This window comes from Oncorhynchus masou, chromosome 24 (assembly GCF_036934945.1).
Source record: "Oncorhynchus masou masou isolate Uvic2021 chromosome 24, UVic_Omas_1.1, whole genome shotgun sequence".
Classification (NCBI taxonomy): domain Eukaryota; kingdom Metazoa; phylum Chordata; class Actinopteri; order Salmoniformes; family Salmonidae; genus Oncorhynchus; species Oncorhynchus masou.
In genome coordinates, this window is record NC_088235.1 from 22,654,299 (window position 1) to 22,677,800 (window position 23,502).

The window sequence follows — 23,502 nt, forward strand, 5'->3', positions numbered from 1 at the left end:
AAAGGCACCTCAACAGCTTCTACCCCAAAGCCATTAGACTGCTGAACAATTCATAAAAATCACCACAGGACAATTTACATTGACACCCCATCCCCCTCTTGTTCACTGCTGTTACTCACTGTTTGTTTGTTACCTATGCATTGTCACTTCGCCCCCACCTACATGTACAAATGACCTCAACTACCCTGTACCCCTGCACACTGACTCTGTACCGGTGCCCCTGTATATAGCCTCGTTATTGTTATTCTTATTGTGTTACTTTTTAATAAGACTTTTTATCTAAGCCTACTTGGCAAATATTTTCTTCTTCTTGAACTGCACTGTTGGTTAAGGGCTTGTAAGTAAGCATTTCACGGTAAAGTCTACAGTTGTTCTCTTTGGCGCATTTGGCAAATAAAGTTTGACTTGATTTGAACGTCTCTCCAGATCCGCCTCAGTATTTATGAGTGCGTGCCTTGCACTGGGGCGTCAGGTAACTGAAGACATTTCCAGACCAGTTTCTCTATGAGCTCATTTCCCCCAATCATTTTCAAATACTCACTGGTTGACATGGGCCTCGGTGTAAAGTGTGGCCAAGGCATAATGCACATTGCCTGAGAATGTATCCCCCCAGCCTGTACAATGTACTATAAGTTAGGGTTTGCAGTTGAGGGCAATCTGAATACAGTTTAAAAATGCAGACTGAATTGAGCTCCATTTCACGTTTGTTGAAACAATAGAGGAATGTGGTGTGATTCAGTCTGTATTTCAAGGCTAGATCTTTATAGTTTTTATATTTTTAAAGTATTCAAACTACTGACCTCATGCAGGACTCATACTTTGTTTATTAAAGCCAGCCGGATATATAAACAGCAAGACAGCTTCAATAAAGATAATTTGAGGGGAATAGAAGGGAACAACACAAGATAAAAGGAGTTAGAAATAAACTGTGAATATAAGCCATGAAGACTCTTTTTCGCCAGATGTTTTTCTGGCCTGGAACCAAGATGGAGATGGACAGCCTGCCAGGGCGACAGGAAATATGGCTGATGTTAAACAGCCTGAGAGTTTCTCACTTTCTCTGCATATTTCTCAAACTTTGAAACCCTCTGCCATGTAGAACATCATCTTTTCTGGTGTAATCCATTTTATCACATGTAACATTCAATTATTTTCTATTAATGAAATTGCTCAGAGAAAGATATTTTGTAATGTATTATTTGTTAAACAAAATCTCTTTCTCTTCCCCTCTGTTGAGGTTTTGTGAGTGGTAACTATGGTTCCTGGGTGAGTCTGTCAGGACCTTGGGTTGTGTCTTGTGGCTTCTTCTAACATGCAACTCATTGAACATAAATGAGGATTTGTGAAATACCATTCTGAATTTCTGCTCAGAAAAATCTGATCTGTGAACAGTTTTATTCACTCCTGTCTGACTGGAGGTTCATAGATTGGTCATGACTCAAATCTGGTGACGTGTTTCAAAATGGAGTTTTATCCATACCAGCTGTCTTCATTCTTTTTGCTCTCACTTCTCTCTGTCATGAATGAACTAGTTGATCTGTCGGTTCCCTTATAGCAATTAGAGGAACTGTGTACAGTATCTCTATACAAACCATATTTAACTCTCCCACAGCCTTTGTTAAGAGAAAGAAAAACCAGCTGCACGTACAGCCATAAAAAGTAACAAGTTGGAAAAACTCAGCTCTGCCATAGACATAAAGTAAGAACAAGTTCCACCTTTGCCCAGCTTTGAAGAAGGTTTCAATTGATGAACGTGTCACACTGCAGAACACTCCCAGAGAAACTGCTCACTGTCTGGTATGCTTTCTCTCCCCCTGTGTTTAGTTGTGTCATGCCTGCCAGCAGAGCAGCAGCAGCACATTATCTGATGTCAGGGAAGAATCCAGTCATATTTTCCATCGACCCAGTGTGTCTGGCTCTGTATGTCTGAGTGGTGGAGGGGGAGTGTGGGTGGACTGGAGAACATGGAGGGAGGGAGAGAGGGATGGAGGGAGAGGGATGGAGGGATAGAAGAGGGAGAGAGGGATAGAAGAGGGAGGGAGGGAGGGATAGAAGAGGGATGGAGGGATAGAAGAGGGAGGGAGGGATAGAAGAGGGAGGGAGGGATAGAAGAGGGATGGAGGGATAGAAGAGGGAGGGAGCTCTCCAGAGACGGCAAGTTCCAGAGAAGGAGAAAAAAACTGGAAAAAGATTGTTGCTACAATGAATGTTCAGGCTGAGTTGAAGACAGAAAACACAATGCTCTCCAGTGGTAGAGGTTTTACCAGCATGTCTAATGTCTTCCTACACACTGCTTTGTTGAAATGCAACTGAACCTAATATTTGAATAAACATTAGGGGTCGTGTTGCACTGTTCTGTTGTGTAGGATGAGAAGCAGAATGGTTTGTATTTTTCAGTTATTTTCTCATGGCCTGCGGAGGAGGTGGCACCATAAGGAGAGGATCTTCGTGAAAACAGAAAGACATGTTTTTATAGGCTCTTCTTTTTTGACAGCAGCAGGAAGTCTTCAAGATAAAGTGTTGTAGTTTTTTCATTCCTTTCACATTCTTACACATTCATTGGTGGCTGAATCTCAGTGATTCATTGGTGGCTGAATCTCAGTGATTCATTGGTGGCTAAATCTCAGTGATTCATTGGTGGCTAAATCTCAGTGATTCATTGGTGGCTAAATCTCAGTGATTCATTGGTGGCTGAATCTCAGTGATTCATTGGTGGCTAAATCTCAGTGATTCATTGGTGGCTAAATCTCAGTGATTCAATCATACTGTACCTCAACGGAGAAAGCTTTCATTAAATAAAGTGTGTTTAAGTCATCCCAACACCCACTAATTACATGGATCCACCACAACCTGTTGAATGAGGTGGCATTAATTGGAATACAGTAATCCCAAAATTCAATAGAAGACCCACCACAGCTTATCTGTACACAGGTAGAGTATAGTCAAATCAAATCAAATGTTATTGGTCACATACGCATGGTTAGCAGATGTTAATGCGAGTGTAGCGAAATGCTTGTGCTTCTAGTTCCGACAATGCAGTAATATCTAACAAGTAATCAAACAATTCCAAAACAACTACCGTTTACACACAAATGTAAAGGGATGGAATAAGAATATGCACATATAAATATATGAATGAGCCATGGCTATGAGCGATGTCACTCCCCTTGGTTCCTTCCCCAGGCGTTATTGTTTCTGTTCCAGTGTCTTGTCTGTGCATTGTTCGTGTTTATTGTTTTGTTTTATGTTGCGTTTATTTACTAAAACACTCTCTCCCTGAACTTGCTTCCCGACTCTCAGCGCACATCGTTACAGCTTCAAAGAAGGATTAAAACTGATTTAATTGTCAGGTTTTCAACACAAAATACTATTTATGTCAATGTGGAAGAAAAATTATATATTTTTTGATAAATATAGTTGTATAAGTATTCAACCTATTTGTTCTGCCAAGCCTAAATTAGTTCAGGAGTCAAATTTGGCTTAACAAATCACGTAATAACTTACATGGACTTACTCTGTGTGAAATAATAAGGGTCGACATGATTTTTGAATGACTAACCCTTCCTCTGTTCCCCATTCCAAGCCAAGTTAACAAACAGTTCACCGACCATTTTGAATCCCACCATACCTTCTCCGCTATGCAATCTAGTTTCCGAGCTGGTGTCGTGGAAATGTCCTTTATTACTAAATAAGGAGAGTTATGAACCACACACCAGTCCGAGTTATACATAAACTTAATCTTTTAATTAAATGAGTTTCACCATAGCCCTGTGACTCTCAGATCAATTCAGTGTCTATAAATTAAATCTCTGAGAGTGCTTACGAAATGGCAACAGATATTTTATAGCAAAGATCCACCCCTCTCAACGACGAACCACAGATCTTAGGAACTTCACAAAGTTCCGTTTACTTGAAAGAGGAGTATCCCATAGCCAGATAACATTAGCTATAAATTATTGATCAGTTTGGTCTCCTAAACCGAGATTGTAATCTTGTTCCTGGTACTTCTTAGTACCAAAACATTACCTCATCCAATGGTATATATCAATTGTCAATTCTAGATAGTCCCATCTCAAATACACTCCCTCCTGGATAAACTCACAGAGGGGAGTGACAGGCATTGTGGAGCCCTTCACATGGTTTAACAGATACGTTGGAAGACACTGTTCAATTCTGACTTCTCCCTTTCTGATATTCTGCATATTACCAGACAGATAAAAGACAAGCCTGACCTCTCCCCTCTCTGGGCCCCAAGTGACTTTTCCCACATAAGCATATTTATGAAAGTAGATAAAACATGTTATTTATCAATGTTACCTAACTAATTCTGGTTCTGCTACGACACTGATCATGGGTGCACCTCAGCCACGCTCAAGGTCCTAAACGATATCATAACCGCCATCAATAAGGGACAATACTGTGCAGCTGTATTCATCGACCTAGCCAAGGCTTTCGACTGTGTCATTCACCACATTCTTATCGGCAGACTCAACAGCATTGGTTTCTCAAATGACTGCCTCGCCTGGTTCACCAACTACTTCTCAGACAGAGTTCAGTGTGTCAAATCGGAGGGCCTGTTGTCCAGACCTCTGGCAGCCTCTTTGGGGGTGCCACAGGGTTCAATTCTCGGACCGACTCTCTTCACTGTATACATCAATGATGTCGCTCTTGCTGCTGGTAATTCTCTGATCCTCCTCTACACAGACGACACCATTCTGTATACGTCTGGCCCCTCTTTGGACACTGTGTTAACTAACCTTCAGACGAGCTTCAATGCAATACAACTCTCCTTCCGTTGCGTCCAACTGCTCTTAAATGCAAGTAAAACTAAATGCATGCTCTTCAACCGATCGCTGCCCACACCTGCCCGCCCGTCCAGCATCACTACTCTGGACGGTTCTGACTTAGAATATGTGGACAACTACAAATACCTAGGTGTCAGGTTAGACTATAAACTCTCCTTCCAGACTCACATTAAGCAACTCCAATCCAAAATTGCAACATTGGTGAGTTTAAAACAGTTTCAAAGTTCAATGGCTATGATGGGATAAAACTGAGGATGGATCAACAACATGCTGTGTATCTGCGTCCTCACTTTTTTTCCCATCGCAGCCATTGTTTTAAAATCACCAATGGCCTCATGGTAACATCCCTGATCAGTTTCATTCCTGTCCTGCAGCTCAGTTAAAGTACATTTTAAAAAAAACACAGCAAAGGAATGGACTTTTTGGCCTAAATGCAGGGTCTTATGTTTGGGGCACAAAACATCAGAGTAACCGGTGGCAGCTGCATCATGTTATCGGTATGCTTGATATAGGCAAATACTGGGGAGTTTTTCACGATAAAAAGAAACGGGATGGAGCTAAGCACAGGCAAAATCCTAGAGAAAAAATTGCTTCAGTCTGCTTTACAACGGACACTGGGAGATGAATTCACCTTTCAGCAGGACAATAACCTACAACACAAGACCAAATCTACATTGGAGTTGCTTACCAAGAAGACAGTGAAGGTTCCTGAGTGGCCAAGTTACAGTTGACTTAACTCTGCTTGAAAATATATGGCAAGCATTGAAAATTGCTGTCTAGCCATGATCCCCAACATACTGACAGAACTTGAAGAATTTTGAAAATAATAAAATGGCAAGTATTGTACAATCCAGGTGTGGAAAGCACTAAGACTGCAATCACTGCCAAATGTGATTCTAACATTTTTTTTCATTTAACCTTTATTTAACTTAGCACGTCCTTTAAAGAACAAATTCTTATTTACAAGGACGGCCTACCAAAAGGCAAAGGCCTCCTGTGGTGACAGGGGCTGGGATAAAAAATGTAAAATAAATACAATATAAATATAGGACAAAACACATTACAACAAGAGAGACAACACAACACTACAATAAGAGAGACCTAAGACAACAACTTAGAAAGGCAGCAAAATATGACAACACAGCATGGTAGCAGCACAAAACATGGTACAAACATTATTGGGCACAGACAACACAAAGGGTAAGAAGGTAGAGACAACAATACATCATACAAAGCAGCCACAACTGTCAGTAAGAGTGTCCATGATTGAGTCTTTGAATGAAGAGATTGAGAGTGTTTGTTGCAGCTCATTCCAGTCGCTAGCTGCAGCGAACTGAAAAGAGGAGTGTCCCAGGGATGTGTGTGCTTTGGGAACCTTTAACAGAATGTGACTGGCAGAACGGGTGTTGTATGTGGAGGATGAGGGCTGCAGTAGATATCTCAGATAGGGGGGAGTGAGGCCGAAGAGGGTTTAATAAATAAGCATCAACCAATGGGTCTTACGACGGGTATACAGAGATGACCAGTTTACAGAGGAGTATAGAGTGCAGTGATCTGTCCTATAAGGAGCATTGGTGGCAAATCTGATGGCCGAATGGTAAAGAACATCTAGCCGCTCAAGAGCACCCTTGCCTACCGATCTCTAAATTATTTATCCGTAATATAGCATGGGTAGGATGGTCATCTGAATCAGGGTTTGTTTGGTAGCTGGGGTGTAAGAGGAGAGATTACGATAGAGGAAACCAAGCCTAGATCTAACTTTAGCCTGCAGCTTGATATGTGCTAATAGAAGTACAGTGCACCGTCTAGCCATACTCCCAAGTACCTGTATGAGGTGACTACCTCAAGCTCTGAACCCTCAGATGTGGTAATCACACCTGTGGGAGGAGAGGCATTCTTCTTACCAAACCACATGACCTTTGTTTTGGAGGTTTTCAGAACAAGGTTAAGTGTAGAGAAAGCTTGTTGGACACTAAGAAAGATTGTTGTAGAGCATTTAACACAAACTCCTGGGAGGGGCCAGCTGAATATAAGACTGTATCATCTGCATATAAATGGATGAGAGAGCTTCCTACTGCATGAGCTATGATGTTGATGTAAATTGAGAAGAGCGTTGGGCCTAGGATTGAGCCTTGGGGTACTCCCTTGGTGACAGGCAGTGGCTGAGACTGCAGAATTTCTGACTTTATACACTGCACTCTTTGAGAGATGTATTTAGGAAACCAGCCCAAAGACCCCTCAGAGATACCAATACTCCTTAGCTGGCCCACATGAATGGAATGGCCTACCATATCAAGAGCTTTGTCCAAGTCAATAAAAATAGCAGCACAATATTGCTTAGAAGCAAGGGCAATGGTGACACCATTGAGGGGAAACCAGATTGCATACCAGAGAGAATACTATAGACATCAAGAAAAAAGTAACTATCTTTGGCCTTCCGGATAGCCTGAGTGCAATTATTTCTCATTCGCTTGATCGATAACTAGTCAGCCTGAGTATGCGTGTGCCGAGCTTTTCGCCGAATGCAATTCTTGAGATGGAGTAACTGTGCATGATCACGGTCGAACCAGGGGCTGAACCTGATTTTAATTCTCATTTTCTTTATGGGGGCGTGTTTGTTTATTAACAATACCACTGAAAATATCAAAAAAGAAGGTCCAAGCGTCTTCGACAGAGAGGATCAAGCTGATTATAAGCTATTTTACAGAGGCCAGTTCGTGAAGGAAGGCTTGCTCAGGAAAGTTTTTCAGCAAGCGTCTATGACAAATCAGGACAGGTCGTTTCACTGAGCAGCCATTACGAACACAGGCTGTAAAACAGTGATCACTAAGGTCATTACAGAAAACACCAGACTGATACCTATCAGGGTTATAGGTGAGGATAACTTCGAGGAGTGTAGCCTTTTCTGGGTGTTTGGAGTCATACCTTGTGGGATTGGTAATAATCTGCGAAAGAGTTAGAGAATCCCATTGCTTTAGGACTTGGTCAGGTGGTTTAAGCATGTCCCAATGTTGGTCACCAAGCTGGACAAATTCAGTTTTAGTGTAAAGGGCCAGGAGAGAGTTTAGGGCAGGTAGGGTACAGGCCGGTGCTGATGGAGGACGATGGCACCCAGCAACGGTCAACAAAGAGCTATTTGAAAGTTTAATGCTTAAAACCAGCAAATCAAATTGATTGGGGACAGACTTGGTGTGTAACGGCTCTCGTTGGTAGAAGGAGACCAAGGCACAGCGTGGTCGGCGTACATCGGAACTTTATTGATTACACCAAACAAAATAACAAAGCCAAAAAACGAAAGCGCACAGTTCTGTCAGTCTACGGAAACTAAACAGAAAACAAGATCCCACAACCTAATCGTAGGAAAAAGGGCTGCCTAATTATGATCCCCAATCAGAGACAACGATAGACAGCTGCCTCTGATTGGGAACCACACTCGGCCAAAAACAAAGAGACAGAAGATATAGAATTTCCCACCCGAGTCACACCCTGACCTAACCAAACATAGAGAATAATAAGGATCTCTAAGGTCAGGGCGTGACATGGTGGAGACAACTGAGCACTGAAGATGATCCTTGGTAAAGATTGCCAGACCCCTACCTTTGGAATATCTGTCTTGCCGAAAAAGGTTATTTGCTTAGGGAGCTGAATACTTATGCAATGACTATATTTGTGTTACATTCTTTAAAGATGAATACCATTTTTGTAAGAAATTGTTTTCCACTTTGACGTGACAGAGTATTTTGTCTAGATTGTTGACAAATGACAATGAAATCATTTTGAGTCCCACTTTGTAACACAATAAAATGTTAGGTGTCTGGGGGGTATTCAGAAAATCCAAGGGGTCTGAATACTTTTGAAAGGCATTGTATTACAGAATTACGTTTTATTTTTACACAATAACAGACATTAACATTTAAATGGTAAAATTTCAGGTAATCATATCCCAAATACAATTTGCCCATCCTAACCTACAATTTGTCTAGAACGGTTGGGATCACAAAAGATTACTGCCTTAACTTTGGAGGACATAAAATATCTGCATGGAACCAGCTTTACCCGAAACTTGGGTTCCAATAGAATAATGTCATTAGGTAGTAATCGTTATTCCATTATTAATACTTTGTCTGTCAGTTGATACGTCTGGGGACTCTTCTGTGCCTCTAGCTATAAATGATCATCTCAGGGTTATAAGTAAAACCTTGTCCTTACAATGATTCATAGTATCCATCAGATTTTGTCATTACAAGAATAATTTTGATAATCCCCCCATCTCCCCTGTAACTATTCCCCAGGTTGTTGCTGTAAATGAGAAGGTGTTCTCAGTCAACTTACCTGGTAAAATAAGGGTTATATAAAAAATAAAAATACATTTGTAGTAAATCTACTATAAGCTCCAACCCTTACAAGTAGGAACACGTGGACGGAGCCAGACGCTGCTTTCTGCAAGTGTATAGCTCAGACGCTTGGAGAGGAATGCTCATTAAAAATAAATATTTTACCTTGAAAACTGTGCCTGCTACAATGCTCCAATTCTTAATAGGCTTTGGGCTTTAATTCAATATTAGCTTCATGTTACTAAAACTCTTCCAGGTGCTTCTTTGAAAACATAATTTTAATACAATAAAGTTCTGGCTTCTTTTCTATTGCCTTATATCAAAAGGGAGAAGTGTTTTGCCAATTGTGTTTAGGCCACGATTCTCAACCTACTGTATTCACAGGGGGATGGGTTTGGATTTCATGTGGAAACTATAAGTCATGTCAGATCAGACTGTAGCAGCTGTGGCATAACACCTTCTCTCTCACTGTAGCAGCTGTGGCATAAAACCTTCTCTCTCACTGTAGCAGCTGTGGCATAACACCTCTCTCACTGTAGCAGCTGTGTCATAACACCTTCTCTCTCACTGTAGCAGCTGTGGCATAACACCTTCTCTCACTGTAGCAGCTGTGGCATAACACCTTCTCTCTCGCTGTAGCAGCTGTGGCATAACACCTCTCTCACTGTAGCAGCTGTGGCATAACACCTCTCTCACTGTAGCAGCTGTGGCATAACACCTTCTCTCACTGTAGCAGCTGTGGCATAACACCTCTCTCACTGTAGCAGCTGTGGCATAACACCTTCTCTCTCGCTGTAACAGCTGTGGCATAACACCTTCTCTCTCACTGTAGCAGCTGTGGCATAACACCTTCTCTCACTGTAGCAGCTGTGGCATAACACCTTCTCTCTCGCTGTAGCATCTGTGGCATAACACCTCTCTCACTGTAGCAGCTGTGGCATAACACCTCTCTCACTGTAGCAGCTGTGGCATAACACCTTCTCTCTCGCTGTAACAGCTGTGGCATAACACCTTCTCTCTCGCTGTAGCAGCTGTGGCATAACACCTTCTCTCACTGTAGCAGCTGTGGCATAACACCTTCTCTCACTGTAGCAGCTGTGGCATAACACCTTATCTCTCGCTGTAGCAGCTGTGGCATAACACCTTCTCTCACTGTAGCAGCTGTGTCATAACACCTTCTCTCTCACTGTAGCAGCTGTGGCATAACACCTCTCTCACTGTAGCAGCTGTAGCATAACGCCTTCTCTCTCACTGTAGCAGCTGTGGCATAACACCTTCTCTCTAACTGTAGCAGCTGTGGCATAATACCTTCTCTCTAACTGTAGCAGCTGTGGCATAATACCTTCTCTCTCACTGTAGCAGCTGTGGAATAACACGTCTCTCACTGTAGCAGCTGTGGCATAACACCTTCTCTCTCGCTGTTACAGCTGTGGCATAACACCTCTCTCACTGTAGCAGCTGTGGCATAACACCTTCTCTCACGCTGTAGCAGCTGTGGAATAACACGTCTCTCACTGTAGCAGCTGTGGCATAACACCTTCTCTCTCGCTGTAACAGTTGTGGCATAACACCTCTCTCACTGTAGCAGCTGTGGCATAACACCTTCTCTCTCGCTGTAGCAGCTGTGTCATAACACCTCTCACTGTAGCAGCTGTGGCATAACACCTCTCTCACTGTAGCAGCTGTGGCATAACATCTTCTCTCACTGTGGCAGCTGTGGCATAACACCTTCTCTCTCACTGTAGCAGCTGTGTCATAACACCTCTCACTGTAGCAGCTGTGGCATAACACCTCTCTCACTGTAGCAGCTGTGGCATAACATCTTCTCTCACTGTGGCAGCTGTGGCATAACACCTCTCTCACTGTAGCAGCTGTGGCATAACACCTCTCTCACTGTAGCAGCTGTGGCATAACACCTTCTCTCTCGCTGTAAAAGCTGTGGAATGACACCTTCTCTCACTGTAGCAGCTGTGGCATAACACCTCTCTCACTGTAGCAGCTGTGGCATAACACCTTCTCTCACTGTAGCAGCTGTGGCATAACATCTCTCTCACTGTAGCAGCTGTGGCATAACACCTTCTCTCTCGCTGTAGCAGCTGTGGCATAACACCTTCTCTCACTGTAGCAGCTGTAGCATAACGCCTTCTCTCTCACTGTAGCAGCTGTGGCATAACACCTTCTCTCTCGCTGTAGCAGCTGTGGCATAGCACCTTCTCTCTCACTGTAGCAGCTGTGGCAAAACACCTTCTCTCTCACTGTAGCAGCTGTGGCATAACACCTCTCTCACTTTAGCAGCTGTGGCATAACACCTTCTCTCTCACTGTAGCAGCTGTGGCATAACACCTCTCTCACTGTAGCAGCTGTGGCATAACACCTCTCTCGCTGTAGCAGATGTGGCATAACACCGTCTCTCTCACTGTAGCAGCTGTGGCATAACACCTTCTCTCTCACTGTAGCAGCTGTGGCATAACACCTTCTCTCTCACTGTAGCAGCTGTTGCATAACACCTTCTCTCTCGCTGTAGCAGCTGTAGCATAATGCCTTCTCACTCGCTGTAGCAGCTGTGGCATAACACCTTCTCTCTCACTGTAGCATAACACCTTCTCTCTCACTGTAGCAGCTGTGGCATAACACCTCTCTCACCGTAGCAGCTGTGGCATAACACCTCTCTCACTGTAGCAGCTGTGGCATAACACCTTCCCTCTCGCTGTAGCAGCTGTGGAATAACACCTTCTCTCTCGCTGTAGCAGCTGTGGCATAACACCTCTCTCACTGTAGCAGCTGTGGCACAACACCTCTCTCACTGTAGCAGCTGTGGCATAACACCTTCACTCTAACTGTAGCAGCTGTGGCATAACACCTTCTCTATCGCTGTAACAGCTGTGGCATAACACCTTCTCTCACTGTAGCAGCTGTGGCATAATACCTCTCTCACTGTAGCATAACACCTTCTCTCACTGTAGCAGCTGTGGCATAACACCTCTCTCACTGTAGCAGCTGTGGCATAACACCTTCTCTCTCGCTGTAGCAGCTGTGGCATAACACCTTCTCTCACTGCAGCAGCTGTAGCATAATGCCTTCTCTCTCACTGTAGCAGCTGTGGCATAACACCTTCTCTCTCGCTGTAGCAGCTGTGGCATAGCACCTTCTCTCTCACTGTAGCAGCTGTGGCATAACACCTTCTCTCTCACTGTAGCAGCTGTGGCATAACACCTCTGTCACTGTAGCAGCTGTGGCATAACACCTTCTCTCTCACTGTAGCAGCTGTGGCATAACACCTTCTCTCTCACTGTAGCAGCTGTGGCATAACACCTCTCTCACTGTAGCAGCTGTGGCATAACACCTTCTCTCTCACTGTAGCAGCTGTGGCATAACACCTTCTCTCTCGCTGTAACAGCTGTGGCATAACACCTCTCTCACTGTAGCAGCTGTGGCATAACACCTTCTCTCTCGCTGTAGCAGCTGTGTCATAACACCTTCTCTCACTGTAGCAGCTGTGGCATAACACCTTTTCTCTCGCTGTAGCAGCTGTGGCATAACACCTTCTCTCACTGTAGCAGCTGTAGCATAACGCCTTCTCTCTCACTGTAGCAGCTGTGGCATAACACCTTCTCTCTCGCTGTAGCAGATGTGGCATAGCACCTTCTCTCTCACTGTAGTAGCTGTGGCAAAACACCTTCTCTCTCACTGTAGCAGCTGTGGCATAACACCTCTCTCACTGTAGCAGCTGTGGCATAACACCTTCTCTCTCACTGTAGCAGCTGTGGCATAACACCTCTCTCACTGTAGCAGCTGTGGCATAACACCTTCTCTCTCACTGTAGCAGCTGTGGCATAACACCTTCTCTCTCACTGTAGCAGCTGTGGCATAACACCTCTCTCGCTGTAGCAGATGTGGCATAACACCGCCTCTCTCACTGTAGCAGCTGTGGCATAACACCTTCTCTCTCACTGTAGCAGCTGTGGCATAACACCTTCTCTCTCGCTGTAGCAGCTGTAGCATAATGCCTTCTCACTCGCTGTAGCAGCTGTGGCATAACACCTTCTCTCTCACTGTAGCATAACACCTTCTCTCTCACTGTAGCAGCTGTGGCATAACACCTTCTCTCTCACTGTAGCAGCTGTGGCATAACACCTCTCTCACCGTAGCAGCTGTGGCATAACACCTTTTCTCTCACTGTAGCAGCTGTGGCATAACACCTTCTCTCTCGCTGTAGCAGCTGTGGAATAACACCTTCTCTCTCGCTGTAGCAGCTGTGGCATAACACCTCTCTCACTGCAGCAGCTGTGGCACAACACCTCTCTCACTGTAGCAGCTGTGGCATAACACCTTCTCTCTAACTGTAGCAGCTGTGGCATAACACCTTCTCTCTCGCTGTAACAGCTGTGGCATAACAACTTCTCTCTCACTGTAGCAGCTGTGGCATAATACCTCTCTCACTGTAGCAGCTGTGGCATAACACCTTCTCTCACTGTAGCAGCTGTGGCATAACACCTCTCTCACTGTAGCAGCTGTGGCATAACACCTTCTCTCTCGCTGTAGCAGCTGTGGCATAACACCTTCTCTCACTGTAGCAGCTGTAGCATAACGCCTTCTCTCTCACTGTAGCAGCTGTGGCATAACACCTTCTCTCTCGCTGTAGCAGCTGTGGCATAGCACCTTCTCTCTCACTGTAGCAGCTGTGGCATAACACCTTCTCTCTCACTGTAGCAGCTGTGGCATAACACCTCTGTCACTGTAGCAGCTGTGGCATAACACCTTCTCTCACTGTAGCAGCTGTGGCATAACACCTTCTCTCTCACTGTAGCAGCTGTGGCATAACACCTTCTCTCTCACTGTAGCAGCTGTGGCATAACACCTCTCTCGCTGTAGCAGATGTGGCATAACACCGTCTCTCTCACTGTTGCAGCTGTGGCATAACACCTTCTCTCTCACTGTAGCAGCTGTGGCATAACACCTTCTCTCTCACTGTAGCAGCTGTGGCATAACACCTTCTCTCTCGCTGTAGCAGCTGTAGCATAATGCCTTCTCACTCGCTGTAGCAGCTGTGGCATAACACCTTCTCTCTCACTGTAGCATAACACCTTCTCTCTCACTGTAGCAGCTGTGACATAACACCTCTCTCACCATAGCAGCTGTGGCATAACACCTTTTCTCTCACTGTAGCAGCTGTGGCATAACACCTTCTCTCTCGCTGTAGCAGCTGTGGAATAACACCTTCTCTCTCGCTGTAGCAGCTTTGGCATAACACCTTCTCTCTCGCTGTAGCAGCTGTGGCATAACACCTCTCTCACTGTAGCAGCTGTGGCACAACACCTCTCTCACTGTAGCAGCTGTGGCATAACACCTTCTCTCTAACTGTAGCAGCTGTGGCATAACGCCTTCTCTCTCACTGTAGCAGCTGTGGCATAATGCCTTCTCACTCACTGTAGCAGCTGTAGCATAATGCCTTCTCACTCACTGTAGCAGCTGTGGCATAATGCCTTCTCACTCATTGTTACACTTCAGTTATGACTTTCGTGGGGCAATGATGGGATTTCTTCTTTCTTCCCAGAGGATTCTGGGGCATCTAATTCAGAAGAAGGGTATTCCTGCTCTTTCTTTCTTAAAGATTTGTTGTTTAACTAGGCAAGTCAGTTAAGAACAAATTCTTATTTACAATGACAGCCTAGGAACAGTGGGTTAACTGCCTTAGTCAGGGGCAGAACAACAGATTTTTACATTGTCAGCTCGGGGATTCAATCTAGCAACCTTACAGTTAGTGGCCCAACGCTCTAACCACAAGGCTACCTGCCTCACTAGGATGTGGAGGCTATAATTCTCTATTGTTGACAACATTATCATAGGACAGTCATAAAGATATCCTCCCAAATCCTATTGTCAGGCTTTTGTTGTAATCTAATTCAAAAGTTCCACCTTCTTGAAGGTGTGAAGGCTGTCTTCATATTTGAATGCCTGTCTTCATATTTTAATTACAACATTAGCATAAAACAGTCATAAAGATGTCTTCCTAATATAGACTTTTATTTTAAATCCTAGCAGTTTGTGTGGCAGTTATTTTACCATTGAGAAAAAGGTTTTCCCAGCAGACCATAAAGACTGCTGAAACTCCACACTCTCGCCCAGTCTGTTTCCACACTAGCCACCAGTCTGAACTCTGACACTCAGCCCACAAAAATATAGATTACGGTATTTTCAGTCCAACCAAAACACCAACAATCACAAGCTCTGCTTAAAACTCAGTCCTGCCGGGCTTCCTCCTCTTTCCGCTAGAATGGCTTTGTTTTAGCGTTTTTCAGTGTTCTTGAGTGTCTCGGTCTTGTCTCGGATATATTTGTACTTGGTCTTGCCTCGGCCTCAGACAGTGAGGACTCATCATTTCTTCCTGAGACCAGCCAAGACGAGAGGAGTAAAAAACTCTTATCAACTTCCATTCAGTCAGCGAATAAAACTGCTTATATGCACTCCTTTTTTGAAACAAAAATACAGTATATTAACAGCCATAACATATATTATAGCCATGTTTGCGCAGTGGTGAACCTATAGGTCTTCAGTGTGTGACAGGTTAGTACAGGTTAGTACAGTGGTGAACCCATAGGTCTTCAGTGTGTAACAGGTTAGTACAGTGGTGAACCTACAGGCCTTCAGTGTGTGACAGGTTAGTACAGTGGTGAACCTATAGGCCTTCAGTGTGTGACAGGTTAGTACAGTGGTGAACCTATAGGCCTTCAGTGTGTGACAGGTTAGTACAGTGGTGAACCTATAGGCCTTCAGTGTGTGAAAGGTTAGTACAGTGGTGAACCTATAGGCCTTCAGTGTGTGACAGGTTAGTACAGTGGTGAACCTATAGGCCTTCAGTGTGTGACAGGTTAGTACAGTGGTAAACCTATAGGTCTTCAGTATGTGACAGGTTAGTACAGTGGTAAACCTATAGGCCTTCAGTGTGTGACAGGTTAGTACAGGTTAGTACAGTGGTGAACCTATAGGCCTTCAGTGTGTGACAGGTTAGTACAGTGGTGAACCTATAGGCCTTCAGTGTGTGACAGGTTAGTACATTGGTAAACCTATAGGCCTTCAGTGTGTGACAGGTTAGTACAGGTTAGTACAGTGGTGAACCTATAGGCCTTCAGTGTGTGACAGGTTAGTACAGTGGTGAACCTATAGGTCTTCAGTGTGTGACAGGTTAGTACAGTGGTGAACCTATAGGCCTTCAGTGTGTGAAAGGTTAGTACAGTGGTGAACCTATAGGCCTTCAGTGTGTGAAAGGTTAGTACAGTGGTGAACCTATAGGCCTTCAGTGTGTGACAGGTTAGTACAGTGGTGAACCTATAGGCCTTCAGTGTGTGACAGGTTAGTACAGTGGTGAACCTATAGGTCTTCAGTGTGTGACAGGTTAGTACAGTGGTGAACCTATAGGTCTTCAGTGTGTGACAGGTTAGTACAGGTTAGTACAGTGGTGAACCTATAGGTCTTCAGTGTGTGACAGGTTAGTACTGTGGTGAACCTATAGGTCTTCAGTGTGTGACAGGTTAGTACAGTGGTGAACCTATAGACCTTCAGTGTGACAGGTTAGTACAGTGGTGAACCTATAGGTCTTCAGTGTGTGACAGGTTAGTACAGTGGTGAACCTATAGGTCTTCAGTGTGTGACAGGTTAGTACAGTGGTGAACCTATAGGTCTTCAGTGTGTGACAGGTTAGTACAGGTTAGTACAGTGGTGAAACTATAGGCCTTCAGTGTGTGACAGGTTAGTACAGTGGTGAACCTATAGGCCTTCGGTGTGTGACAGGTTATTACAGTGGTGAACCTATAGGTCTTCAGTGTGTGACAGGTTAGTACAGGTTAGTACAGTGGTGAACCTATAGGTCTTCAGTGTGTGACAGGTTAGTACAGGTTAGTACAGTGGTGAAACTATAGGCCTTCAGTGTGTGACAGGTTAGTACAGTGGTGAACCTATAGGCCTTCGGTGTGTGACAGGTTAGTACAGTGGTGAACCTATAGGTCTTCAGTGTGTGACAGGTTAATACAGTGGTGAAGCTATAGATCTTCAGTGTGTGACAGGTTAGTACAGTGGTGAACCTATAGGTCTTCAGTGTGTGACAGGTTAGTACAGTGGTGAAGCTATAGGTCTTCAGTGTGTGACAGGTTAGTACAGTGGTGAACCTATAGGTCTTCAGTGTGTGACAGGTTAGTACAGTGGTGAACCTATAGGTCTTCAGTGTGTGACAGGTTAGTACAGTGGTAAACCTATAGGTCTTCAGTGTGTGACAGGTTAGTACAGTGGTAAACCTATAGGTCTTCAGTGTGTGACAGGTTAGTACAGTGGTGAACCTATAGGTCTTCAGTGTGTGACAGGTTAGTACAGTGGTGAACCTACAGGCCTTCAGTGTGTGACAGGTTAGTACAGTGGTGAACCTATAGGCCTTCAGTGTGTGACAGGTTATTACAGTGGTGAACCTATAGGCCTTCAGTGTGTGACAGGTTAGTACAGGTTAGTACAGTGGTGAACCTATAGGCCTTCAGTGTGTGACAGGTTAGTACAGGTTAGTACAGTGGTGAACCTATAGGCCTTCAGTGTGTGACAGGTTAGTACAGGTTAGTACAATGGTAAACCTATAGGCCTTCAGTGTGTGACAGGTTAGTACAGTGGTAAACCTATAGGCCGTCAGTGTGTGACAGGTTAGTACAGTGGTAAACCTATAGGCCTTCAGTGTGTGACAGGTTAGTACAGTGGTAAACCTATAGGCCTTCAGTGTGTGACAGGTTAGTACAGTGGTAAACCTATAGGCCTTCAGTGTGTGACAGGTTAGTACAGTGGTGAACCTATAGGCCTTCAGTGTGTGACAGGTTAGTACAGTGGTAAACCTATAGGCCTTCAGTGTGTGACAGGTTAGTACAGTGGTAAACCTATAGGCCTTCAGTGTGTGACAGGTTAGTACAGGTTAGTACAGTGGTAAACCTATAGGCCTTTAGTGTGTGACAGGTTAGTACAGTGGTAAACCTATAGGCCTTCAGTGTGTGACAGGTTAGTACAGGTTAGTACAGTGGTAAACCTATAGGCCTTCAGTGTGTGACAGGTTAGTACAGTGGTAAACCTATAGGCCTTCAGTGTGTGACAGGTTAGTACAGGTTAGTACAGTGGTAAACCTATAGGCCTTCAGTGTGTGACAGGTTAGTACAGTGGTAAACCTATAGGCCTTCAGTGTGTGACAGGTTAGTACAGTGGTAAACCTATAGGCCTTCAGTGTGTGACAGGTTAGTACAGTGGTAAACCTATAGGCCTTCAGTGTGTGACAGGTTAGTACAGTGGTAAACCTATAGGCCTTCAGTGTGTGACAGGTTAGTACAGGTTAGTACAGTGGTAAACCTATAGGCTGTCACTGTGTGAAAGGTTGGTGATTTTGAAAAGACAACAATGGTAATACCAGCACACTCATGTAGGAGAGTTCACTTTTTGTACAACCCAATGGGCCAGTCAGTGCCGGCCCTGGACGTTCTGTCGCCCTAGGCGAGACAAATATCTGCCACCCCCCTCCTATCCCTGCTAAACTATGTACAGCAGGGGTCAGCACTAGGTTTTGTCCATAGGCCAATTTTTTTCTCACCTGAAAGTTGGAGGAACAGAACATCATTGCAGCCCAATTCTTAGGCCTACACTGCAAATTAAACACCATTTTTAACATATCTCGTTCGTAGGCTATATAATCAGTTCAATGTCAATATGTGTATATTGATAAAATCATGTCTCTATTATATTCGTTATTTTTATTGTGTGCGTTGATTGGGGAAAAACATCTTGTAATCAAAAGAAAATGTTGGCCTGAAAAAGGAGGATGATGAAAATAGAAGATTCAGCGAAGAATGGACAGAGAAATAAGCATTCGTACCATATTTCTCCAACGTCCAACCAGAGTGTCTTGTTTGCAAATAATTCAATCTTAGGCATCCTTGTAATTCTAAGCATGGTACTTTCAAAAGTTACCTTTCCACCCAGACAGATGCTCTACTGGAGAAGAAAAATGTAAGCTTCAACTGCTGGTTACTCATCCATTGCATAACCCTGAAACAGAAGTGCTTCCCTAAAAGCTGCCTGGGTTTAACCTGCTATGGCTGCAATCCCGATACCGGGATCGATATGACAACTACCAGTGAAAATAGAGGGCGCCAAATTCAAACCACAGAAATCTCATAATTACAATTCCTAAAACATACATGTGTCTTATCATTTTAAAGCTATTCTCGTTGTTAATCTCACCAAAGTGTCCGATTTCAAATATGCTTTTCAGCGAAAGCACTACAAACGATTATTTTAGGTCTCCACCAAACCACAATAAGCACAGCCATTTTCCAGCAAAATATAGCATTCACAAAAACCAGAAATAAAGATAAAATTAATCCCTAACCTTGAATTATCTTCATCAGATGACACTTATAGGCCTTCATGTTAGGCAATACATGTATGTTTTGTTTGATAAAGTTCATATTTATATCAAAAAATCGGAGTTTACATTGGCGCGTTAGATTCACTAAAACATCAAGTGATTTTGCATAGCCACATTATTCAACAGAACTACTCATCATACATGTAGATGATAATACAATTTATACACATGGAATTATACCTCTCCTTAATGCAACCGCTGTGTTAGATTTCAAAAAGACTTTACGGAAAAAGAAACGCATGCAATAATCTGAGACGGCGCTCAAAAGTAAAAACACCACAGCCGCAAAGATGGCGTCAACATAAACAAGAAAATACATGATAAATATTCCCTTTAATGATCTACATCAGAAAGCACTCCAGGAATCCCAGGTCCACAATAAATGTTTGTTTTGTTCAAAAATGTCCGTTATTTATGTCCAAATACCTTCTTTTGTTAGCGTGTTTGATATACACATCCAAACGCTAATTCTGGTCAGCGTTATATCGGACAAAAACTTCAAAAAGTGATATTACTGGTCGAAGAAACATTTCAAACTAAGTACAGAATCAATCATTAGGATGTTTTTAACATATAGCTTCAATAAAGTTCCAACCGGAGTATTCCTTCTTGTCTACGTGAGCAATGGAACGCAAGTGACTACCATGAGGAAAAAGTGCGATCACAAAATGGCTGCTTGATGGATATCTGATATATTCTGCTCTCATTCACTCCCACAACAACATAGAAGCCTCATTATAAGTTCTATTGGTGTTTGACATCTAGTGGAACCCCTAGGCAGTGCAACATCATTCATATCTCAAGGGGATTTCATTGGGGACTCTGGTGAATACATACAAGCTCAGATTTCTGATTTCCTGTTTTGATTTCAACTCAGGATTTTGCCTTCTATCCAATACTAATAATAATATGCAAATATTAGCAACTATGACTGAGGAGCAGGCCGTTTGATATCGGCATCTTTCATCCAAGCTACTCAATACTGCCACTGCAGCCATAAAAAGTTAAACAAATGTCTTATCTTTTCAGAAAGTAAAAGCCCAATTAATAGGGACAAAATAGCAAAGTCAATATGTTTGTCTCTTTGAATATTATAGGCTGCAGTTCAACTTCAGAACGTCATGGAGAGGAATCAATATATCTCCATATGCATCACGTCTTTTGCTGGCATTTTTAAGCTTGTTTCTACCATAAAGCATCACGGAGTTAAGCATTGTTATAGAACGCTTTATATGATCTGGATACTTTTTATGTATTTATTTTCAAATATAAATATGAAGCTGACAACAGGCATCCCTTTTTCCCTTTTCTTTAACCCAGGGTATGGGATACCCTCACTCAATTTGAGCTCAAAAACCCAAACACACCTAGCCCTTCCCAGACACTGAGCTATTTAAAGAATGCATGTGACAGTAGGTATTGCGGTATTGTGGTATTGCTTGCCTGAGGTAGAGTACCCTATGATATGCTGCAGACCACGCTATCCAACAAGAGAGTTCTCATCTATATTATTCGTACCTGTCTATTGACCACCACAAACCAATGCTGGCACTAAGACTGCACTCAACAAGCTGTATAAGGCCATAAACAAACAAGAAAATGCTCATCAAGAAGGGCACTCCTAGTGGCTGGGGACTTATGGCTCCTAGTGGCTGGGGACTTACTTGCAGGAAAACCTATGTTCATTTTACATCATTTCGACCAACATGTCACATGTGCTCCCAGAGGAAAGAAAACTCTAGACCACCTTTACTCCAAACGCAGAGACGCATACAAAGCTCTCCCTCGCCGAGCTAAAAGCTAGAGCTGCCGCTTTCAATGAGCGGGACACCAATCCAGATGCTTATGAAAAATCTGGCTATGCCCTCAGACGAACCATCAAACATGCAAAGTGTCAATATAGGACTGGGATTGAATCCTACTACACCGGCTCTGACGCTCGTCAGATGTGGCAGGGATTGCAAACTATTACTAACTACAAATGGAAACCTAGCCGCGAGCTGCCCAGTGATGCCAGATGAGCAAAAAATGCCTTTAATGCTCGCTTCAAGACAAGCAACATTGAAGCATAAATGAGAGCACCTGCTGCTCCACACGACTATGTGATCGCGCTCTATGTAGCCGATGTGAACAAGACCTTTAGACAGGTCAACATTCACAATGCCTCGGGCCAGACGGATTACCAGGACGTGTACTTAAAGCATGCGCGGACCAACTGGCAAGTGTCTTCACTGACATTTTCAACCTCTCCCTGACTGAGTCTGTAATACCTACATGTTTCAAGCTGACCACTATAGTCCCCGTGCCCAAAAAAGCGAAGGTAACCTTCCTAAATGATTACCACCCCATAGCACTCACGTCGGTAACCATGAAGTGCTCTGAAAGGCTGGTCATGGCTCACATCAACACCATCATCCCGGAAAACCTATTCCAGCTCCAATTTGCATACCACCCCTACAGATCCACAGGTGACGCAATCTCAATCGCACTTCACACTGCCCTTTCCCACCTGGAGAAAAGGAACACCTATGTGAGAATGCTGTTCAATGACTACAGCTCAGCGTACAACACCATAGTGGCCTACAAAGCTCATCACTAAGCTAAAGATCCTGGGACTAAACACCTCCCTCTGCAACTGGATCCTGGACTTCCTGATGGGCCGCCCCAGGTGGTAAGGGTAGGTAGCAACACATCTGCCACGCTGATCCTCAACACTCAGGATCCGGGGGTGCGTGCTTAGTCCCCTCCTGTACTCCCTGTACCCAAGCACAACTCCAACATGATCATTAAGTTTGCTGACAAGACAACATTGGTTGGTCTGATCACCGACAACAATGAGACAGCCTATAAGGATGAGGTCAGAGACCTGGCAGTGTAGTGCCAGGACAACAACCTCTCCCTCAATGTGAGCAATGAACACATGAACTGCTCTTAAACGCTAGTAAAACTAAATGCATGCTTTTCAACCGTTTGCTGCCCGCACCCGCCCGCCCGACTAGCATCACTAATCTGGACGGTTATGACTTAGAATGTGTGGACAACTACAAATACCTAGGTGTCTAGCTAGACTGTAAACTCTCCTTCCAGACTCAAATTAATCATCTTCAATCCAAATTTAAAACTACAATCGGCTTCCTATTTCGCAAAACAAAGCCTCCGTGAAGGAGGCTGCCAAACATACTTTCATAAAACTGACTACCCACCACTGCGACCTGTATTCTCTCTTTGGCTGACCCTCGCTACATATTTGTCGCCAGACGCACTGGCTCCAGGTCATCTATATGTCTTTGCTAGGTAAAGCTCCGCCTTATCTCAGCTCACTGGTCACGATAACAACACCCACCTATAGCACACGCTCCAGCAGGTATATCTCACTGGTCATCCCCAAAGCAAACACCTCCTTTCGCTGCCTTTCCTTCCAGTTATCTGCTGCCAATGACTGGAACGAATTGCAAAAATCGCTGAAATTGGAGACTTATATTTCCCTCACTAACTTTAAACATCAGCTATCTGAGCAGCTAAACCATCGCTGCAGCTGTACATAGCCCATCTGTAAATAGCCCATCCAATCTACCTACCTCATCCCCATATTGTTTTTTATTTACTTTTATTCTCTTTTGCACACCAGTATTTCTACTTGCACATCATCATCTGCACATATTTCACTTCTATGTTAATTTGACAAATTGTAAATACTTCGCTACTATGGACTATTTATTGCCTTACCTCCTCAAACCATTTGCAAACACTGTATATAGACTTAAATATATATTTTTTCTATTGTGTTATTGACTGTACGCTTGTTTATTTCATGTGTAACTCTGTGTTGTTGTTTGTGTCGCACTGCTTTGCTTTATCCTGGCCAGGTCGCAGTTGTAAATGAGAACTTGTTCTCAACTGGCCTACCTGATTAAATTAAATA